The sequence below is a fragment of the Lynx canadensis genome, chromosome B4 (genome assembly GCF_007474595.2).
Source record: "Lynx canadensis isolate LIC74 chromosome B4, mLynCan4.pri.v2, whole genome shotgun sequence".
NCBI classification, from domain to species: Eukaryota; Metazoa; Chordata; class Mammalia; order Carnivora; family Felidae; genus Lynx; species Lynx canadensis.
Window position 1 is genome coordinate 52,455,443 of NC_044309.1, and position 8,896 is coordinate 52,464,338.

Genomic DNA, 8,896 nt, shown 5'->3' on the forward strand with positions numbered 1-8,896 from the left:
TTACTTTGAATGGCCAATCAGGCATGTTGCTTTTCATTTCATTTAGCTCTTTTGCTGTGATTTTTCTGTGTTCTTTCATTTGGGACATATTCCTGTCTCTTCATTTTGTATAACTCTTTTTGTTTCTGTGGGTTAGAAAAGTCTGCTCTGTCTCTTGATCTTGAAAGTAGTGGCTTTATGAAGAAGAGGTCCTGTAATACCTATAGTGTAGTGTCCCCTGTTCCCCAGAACCTCACGCTTCAGGGGTGCCTCCTATGTGGGTTGCATGAACCCTACTGTTGTGGCTGAACCTCATTTGCCTTTAGTCTAGCTGGCCCTAATGGTCTACGCTGCCTGTCTTGGGTCAGGTTTGGTTCTTGTGCTATTAAGAGCACAGTCTGGGGCTGTTGTGGGCTTGTAGTTGGGTGATGTCAGCAGTCAGACCAGATGCCTGCCCCCAACCCATTTGCCAGGGCTGTGATGACCCCAAACTGCAGACCTCTCTCCTTGTGTGGCCCCCTGAGAAGTTTTTGTTGGTGGGCAGGGCTGACAGTCAGATAAGATGCCATCCCTCACTACATGTGCTGGAAGTGCAGATTGGCAGGGCCCTCTCTCTGCACTGCCAGTTATAAGGTTTGGCTGCTGGGACTGTAGTCGTACTTGTGTGTGTTGTTATCTTCCCCTCTCCCCAGGACAGGAGTCATTTTGGAGTGATGCCAGTCCCTGCTGGGGCTGCTTGCAGGATAAAATATGGTAGGAACCACTTTGGAGGGACTCCTGGCAAGTGGAATGAATTGGATGGAGTGGATCTGCAGGAGACTGAGAGGGTGGGGTGTGCAGTGTTAGCAAGGTACGTGGAGAGTGTTCCCACTGTTCTATCTAGGGTGGGGTGAGGGAGAGAAATGGAGGCCACCACGTCTTTTGTTCTTAGAGAAGTCTCCTAAAGATCCCTGCCCCTCCAGCATATGTTCTGAGATTAGCAAATAAATCTTCATGTATACCTGAAGCACTTTACAAACTGCTGCTTCTGTGCCAGGTTGCTTATTATGCCGTCTCTTTAAGAGCAGGGATTCAGTTTCCTATTGCCCTCCAGCTCTCCCAGGGCTAAGCCCACTTATTTTTAAAATACCTGGAGTTGAGGAGTCTTCCGGAAGATGGCGGCGTAGGAGGACGCTGGGCTTACTGCGCGTCCTGCTGATCACTTAGATTCCACCTACACCTGCCTAAATAACCCAGAAAACCGCCAGAGGATTTGCAGAACGGAGTCACCGGACCCAAGCGCAGACGAGAGTCCCACGGAAGAGGGTAGGAAGGGCGGCAAGGCGGTGCGCGCTCCACGGACTGGCGGGAGGGAGCCGGGGCGGAGGGGCGGCTCGCCAGCCAAGCAGAGCCCCCGAGTCAGTCTTGCAAAAGCGGAGGGGCCTGACGGACTGTGTTCCGACAGCAAGGGTGACTTAGCGTCTGGGAGGTCATAAGTTAACAGCTCTGCTCGGAAAGCGGGAAGGCTGGAGGACAAAGGGAGGGAGAGCTGCGGAGCTCCCGGACGACAGAGCTCAGTTTGGTGGGGAACAAAGGCGCTCGCCAGCGCCATCTCCCCCGCCCATCCCCCAGCCAAAATCCCAAAGGGAACCGGTTCCGGCCAGGGAAATTGCTCGCTCCGCGCAAACACCCAACTCTGTGCTTCTGCGGAGCCAAACCTCCGGCAGCAGATCTGACTCCCTCCGGCTGCCACAGGGCCCCTCCTGAAGTGGATCACCTAAGGAGAAGCGAGCTAAGCCTGCCCCCCCTGCCGCCCGCCGTGCACCTTGCCTACCCACCCCAACTAATACGCCAGATCCCCAGCATCACAAGCCTGGCAGTGTGCAAGTAGCCCAGACGGGCCACGCCACCCCACAGTGAATCCCGCCCCTAGGAGAGGGGAAGAGAAGGCACACACCAGTCTGACTGTGGCCCCAGCGGTGGGCTGGGGGCAGACATCAGGACTGACTGCGGCCCCGCCCACCAACTCCAGTTATACACCACAGCACAGGGGAAGTGCCCTGCAGGTCCTCACCACACCAGGGACTATCCAAAATGACCAAGCGGAAGAATTCCCCTCAGAAGAATCTCCAGGAAATAACAACAGCTAATGAGCTGATCAAAAAGGATTTAAATAATATAACAGAAAGTGAATTTAGAATAATAGTCATAAAATTAATCGCTGGGCTGGAAAGCAGTATACAGGACAGCAGAGAATCTCTTGCTACAGAGATCAAGGGACTAAGGAACAGTCACGAGGAGCTGAAAAACGCTTTAAAGGAAATGCAAAACAAAATGCAAACCACCACGGCTCGGATGGAAGAGGCAGAGGAGAGAATAGGTGAACTAGAAGATAAAGTTATGGAAAAAGAGGAAGCTGAGAAAAAGAGAGAGAAAAAAATCCAGGAGTATGAGGGGAAAATTAGAGAACTAAGTGATACACTAAAAAGAAATAATATACGCATAATTGGTATCCCAGAGGAGGAAGAGAGAGGGAAAGGTGCTGAAGGGGTACTTGAAGAAATAATAGCTGAGAACTTCCCTGAACTGGGGAAGGAAAAAGGCATTGAAATCCAAGAGGCACAGAGAACTCCCTTCAGACGTAACTTGAATCGATCTTCTTCATGACATATCATAGTGAAACTGGCAAAATACAAGGATAAAGAGAAAATTCTGAAAGCAGCAAGGGGTAAACGTGCCCTCACATATAAAGGGAGACCTATAAGACTCGTGACTGATCTCTCTTTTGAAACTTGGCAGGCCAGAAAGAATTGGCACGAGATTTTCAGTGTGCTAGACAGAAAAAATATGCAGCCGAGAATCCTTTATCCAGCAAGTCTGTCATTTAGAATAGAAGGAGAGATAAAGGTCTTCCCAAACAAACAAAAACTGAAGGAATTTGTCACCACTAAACCAGCCCTACAAGAGATCCTAAGGGGGACCCTGTGAGACAAAGTACCAGAGACATCACTACAAGCATAAAACATACAGACATCACAATGACTCTAAACCCGTATCTTTCTATAATAACACTGAATGTAAATGGATTAAATGCGCCAACCAAAAGACGTAGGGTATCAGAATGGATAAAAAAACAAGACCCATCTATTTGCTGTCTACAAGAGACTCATTTTAGACCTGAGGACACCTTTAGATTCAGAGTGAGGGGATGGAGAACTATTTATCATGCTACTGGAAGCCAAAAGAAAGCTGGAGTAGCCATACTTATATCAGACAAACTAGACTTTAAATTAAAGGCTGTAACAAGAGATGAAGAAGGACATTATATAATAGTTACAGGGTCTATCCATCAGGAAGAGCTAACAATTATAAATGTCTATGCGCCGAATACCGGAGCCCCCAAATATATAAAACAATTACTCATAAACAGAAGCAACCTTATTGATAAGAATGTGGTAATTGCAGGGGACTTTAACACCCCACTTACAGAAATGGATAGATCATCTAGACACACGGTCAATAAAGAAACAAGGGCCCTGAATGAGACATTGGATCAGATGGACTTGACAGATATATTTAGAACTCTGCATCCCAAAGCAACAGAATATACTTTCTTCTCGAGTGCACATGGAACATTCTCCAAGATAGATCATATACTGGGTCACAAAACAGCCCTTCATAAGTTTACAAGAATTGAAATCATACCATGCATACTTTCAGACCACAATGCTATGAAGCTTGAAATCAACCACAGGAAAAAGTCTGGAAAACCTCCAAAAGCATGGAGGTTAAAGAACACCCTACTAACGAATGAGTGGGTCAACCAGGCAATTAGAGAAGAAATTAAAAAATATATGGAAACAAACGAAAATGAAAATACAACAATCCAAACGCTCTGGGACGCAGCGAAGGCAGTCCTGAGAGGAAAATACATAGCAATCCAGGCCTATCTCAAGAAACAAGAAAAATCCCAAATACAAAATCTAACAGCACACCTAAAGGAAATAGAAGCAGAACAGCAAAGGCAGCCTAAACCCAGCAGAAGAAGAGAAATAATAAAGATCAGAGCAGAAATAAACAATATAGAATCTAAAAAAACTGTAGAGCAGATCAACGAAACCAAGAGTTGGTTTTTTGAAAAAATAAACAAAATTGACAAACCGCTAGCCAGGCTTCTCAAAAAGAAAAGGGAGATGACCCAAATAGATAAAATCATGAATGAAAATGGAATGATTACAACCAATCCCTCAGAGATACAAACAATTATCAGGGAATACTATGAAAAATTATATGCCAACAAACTGGACAACCTGGAAGAAATGGACAAATTCCTGAACACCCACACTCTTCCAAAACTCAATCAGGAGGAAATAGAAAGCTTGAACAGACCCATAACCAGCGAAGAAATTGAATCGGTTATCAAAAATCTCCCAACAAATAAGAGTCCAGGACCAGATGGCTTCCCAGGGGAGTTCTACCAGACGTTTAAAGCAGAGATAATACCTATCCTTCTCAAGCTATTCCAAGAAATAGAAAGGGAAGGAAAACTTCCAGACTCATTCTATGAAGCCAGTATTACTTTGATTCCTAAACCAGACAGAGACCCAGTAAAAAAAGAGAACTACAGGCCAATATCCCTGATGAATATGGATGCAAAAATTCTCAATAAGATACTAGCAAATCGAATTCAACAGCATATAAAAAGAATTATTCACCATAACCAAGTGGGATTCATTCCTGGGACGCAGGGCTGGTTCAGCATTCGCAAATCAATCAACGTGATACATCACATTAACAAAAAAAAAAGAGAAGAACCATATGATCCTGTCAATCGATGCAGAAAAGGCCTTTGACAAAATCCAGCACCCTTTCTTAATAAAAACCCTTGAGAAAGTCAGGATAGAAGGAACATACTTAAAGATCATAAAAGCCATTTATGAAAAGCCCACAGCTAACATCATCCTCAACGGGGAAAAACTGAGAGCTTTTTCCCTGAGATCAGGAACACGACAGGGATGCCCACTCTCACCGCTGTTGTTTAACATAGTGCTGGAAGTTCTAGCATCAGCAATCAGACAACAAAAGGAAATCAAAGGCATCCAAATTGGCAAAGATGAAGTCAAGCTTTCGCTTTTTGCAGATGACATGATATTATACATGGAAAATCCGAAAGACTCCACCAGAAGTCTGCTAGAACTGATACATGAATTCAGCAAAGTTGCAGGATACAAAATCAATGTCCAGAAATCAGTTGCATTCTTATACACTAACAACGAAGCAACAGAAAGACAAATAAAGAAACTGATCCCATTCACAATTGCACCAAGAAGCATAAAATACCTAGGAATAAATCTAACCAAAGATGTAAAGGATCTGTATGCTGAAAACTATAGAAAACTTATGAAGGTAATTGAAGAAGATTTAAAGAAATGGAAAGACATTCCCTGCTCATGGATTGGAAAAATAAATATTGTCAAAATGTCAATACTACCCAAAGCTATCTACACATTCAATGCAATCCCAATCAAAATTGCACCAGCATTCTTCTCGAAATTAGAACAAGCAATCCTAAAACTCATATGGAACCACAAAAGGCCCCGAATAGCCAAAGGAATTTTGAAGAAGAAGACCAAAGCAGGAGGCATCACAATCCCAGACTTCAGCCTCTACTACAAAGCTGTCATCATCAAGACAGCATGGTATTGGCACAAAAACAGACACACAGACCAATGGAATAGAATAGAAACCCCAGAACTGGACCCACAAACGTATGGCCAACTCATCTTTGACAAAGCAGGAAAGAACATCCAATGGAAAAAAGACAGCCTCTTTAACAAATGGTGCTGGGAAAACTGGACAGCAACATGCAGAAGGTTGAAACTAGACCACTTTCTCACACCATTTACAAAAATAAACTCAAAATGGATAAAGGACCTAAATGTGAGACAGGAAACCATCAAAACCTTAGAGGAGAAAGCAGGAAAAGACCTCTCTGACCTCAGCCGTAGCAATCTCTTACTCGACACATCCCCAAAGGCAAGGGAATTAAAAGCAAAAGTGAATTACTGGGACCTTATGAAGATAAAAAGCTTCTGCACAGCAAAGGAAACAACCAACAAAACTAAAAGGCAACCAACGGAATGGGAAAAGATATTTGCAAATGACATATCGGACAAAGGGCTAGTATCTAAAATCTATAAAGAGCTCACCAAACTCCACACCCGAAAAACAAATAATCCAGTGAAGAAATGGGCAGAAAACATGAATAGACACTTCTCTAAAGAAGACATCCAGATGGCCAACAGGCACATGAAAAGATGTTCAGCGTCGCTCCTTATCAGGGAAATACAAATCAAAACCATACTCAGGTATCACCTCACGCCAGTCAGAGTGGCCAAAATGAACAAATCAGGAGACTATAGATGCTGGAGAGGATGTGGAGAAACGGGAACCCTCTTGCACTGTTGGTGGGAATGCAAATTGGTGCAGACGCTCTGGAAAGCAGTGTGGAGGTTCCTCAGAAAATTAAAAATAGACCTACCCTATGACCCAGCAATAGCACTGCTAGGAATTTATCCAAGGGATACAGGAGTACTGATGCATAGGGGCACTTGTACCCCAATGTTCATAGCAGCACTGTCAACAATAGCCAAATTATGGAAAGAACCTAAATGTCCATCAACAGATGAATGGATAAAGAAATTGTGGTTTATATACACAATGGAATACTACGTGGCAATGAGAAAAAATGAAATATGGCCTTTTGTAGCAACGTGGATGGAACTGGAGAGTGTGATGCTAAGTGAAATAAGCCATACAGAGAAAGACAGATACCATATGGTTTCACTCTTATGTGGATCCTGAGAAACTTAACAGGAACCCATGGGGGAGGGGAAGGAAAAAAAAAAAAAAAAGAGGTTAGAGTGGGAGAGAGCCAAAGCATAAGAGACTGTTAAAAACTGAGAACAAACTGAGGGTTGATGGGGGGTGGGAGGGAGGGAAGGGTGGGTGATGGGTATTGAGGAGGGCACCTTTTGGGATGAGCACTGGGTGTTGTATGGAAACCAATTTGTCAATAAATTTCATATATATAAAAAAAATAAAAAAAAATAAATGAAAAGGGAAAGGAAAAAAAAAATAAATAAAATACCTGGAGTTAAGTTCTGCTGGTTGTAAAAACTCATAAAGTTAAGCCCCAGTGGTTTTCAACTGGGATTTGTCTTCCAAGTTCTGGTTCCCTGTGTCTGGGGTGCCTGGTGTGGGGTCTGTTCCTCTCCCTTTTCTGTGCTTAAGGTGCCCTTCCTGTTTGTGGTTAGTCTCACCAAGAACTTGATTCCTGACTGACCAAGTCCTACCCTATTTGGTGTGGCCTCCTCTCTACAATTAACTGGAAAGTATGTTCTGCCAGTTTTCAGGTCATTTTTTGGATTAGTTGCACAGATGCGGCCATTATTTAGATGTGTCCATGGGATGAGATGAGCTTAGGATCCTCCTACTGTGCCATCTTCCCAACCTCCCCTGGTGACTTCATTTTCAGAATCATAGTTTTCATAGTTCAAGGTGGGGAAAAATGGGATCACTAAAAGAGAGCAGCATCAGAGTTGGAAGAGAAAAGAAACAAGAACAGAACTTAGGGAGTTCCGGTACTGGGTGGGTTGAGAACATGTGGTTAATGAGTTTCATTGAGAACCTGGGCAGTACAGCTTTTTGGGAAATGTAATGAGGAAAGAATTTTAAGAATAAGACAAGACCAAATGATATAAAACACCACAGGGTGGTTGAAAAAGAAAAAGAGTAAGGAAAGGTCATTGGATTTCACTATTAGGAAGTCATTGGTGACTTTTCAGAGAGGTGTTTCGGTAGAGAGTTATGGATGGAGTACAGTTTATAGTTTATTGAAGTATGGACTCAAAATGGAATAGATATGGTTAGTATGTACTTCTCCACCTTGTTTGTTGGTAAAGAATAGGAGAGGAACAAGGTGGTACATTAAAGAAAAAAATACACTTTGAGATTTGATTTTTGTCTTTACATAAGCAATGGTATTTATAGACGAAAAGGAAAGAAAATTTTGTATGGAGAGATGAAAGACTTTGATGGAATAATGTTTTGGATATTAATACACTCAAAGGAAGGAAACTTTCAGATGGAGAGATTAAAGACTTTGATGAAAGAAATACTGTTTTGGAGAAGTCACAAAATCATAACATAAAAAACTAGTAAGAATTAACCTTGATATAGAAAGAGATGCTTTTCTGAGAAAGGAAAGAAAAAGTATGTGTGAGCACACAAAGAAACTGAGGAGTGGGAAGGAGGAGGTGAAGAGAAATAATGTTTAGTCTTTATTTCAGTGAAGTAAGATCATTTAATGAGACTAAAGATAGTATGAGTACACTTTCGGAGACTTGAAAAATGGAAAAGTTATTGAACTTTCTTTGGGGATGTTTGATAATAAGTTAATCAGGAATGATTAAAAGATAAATTAGAAGTAAGAGGTGAGATGAAAGAACCTTAATTTATAGATAAGAACCTTAAAATGAAGTGTTTCCTGAGATTTATTTCCATTATTGTGTAATTATAAATGTTGCAGATCACGTTGCCCACACAGCAAACTCTGAGATAGAAATTTGAAAACAGGAAGTTTATTGGGGGAGTGCTCTGGGATCAATACCTATGGGGAAAGAGAAGGAAGCAGGATTAGGCAAAAAAGATCTGATAGACTCTGATACAATCTCAAAAAGGCCACTCCTAACTCCACAGGGTGGAGGGGGGGTGCCCTCAGAGCTGTCCTGCATTGATGTGAGGGGCCAGCTGCTATAACTCTGTGTTGATCTGTCACCGATGCAAGCAGCCCCTGGTAAGGGGATGTGACCTTGGGCAAGGAGACTCTCTTTAGCTTAGGGCAATTTCTAGAAAGTCCTGACAACTGAGGGCTGTT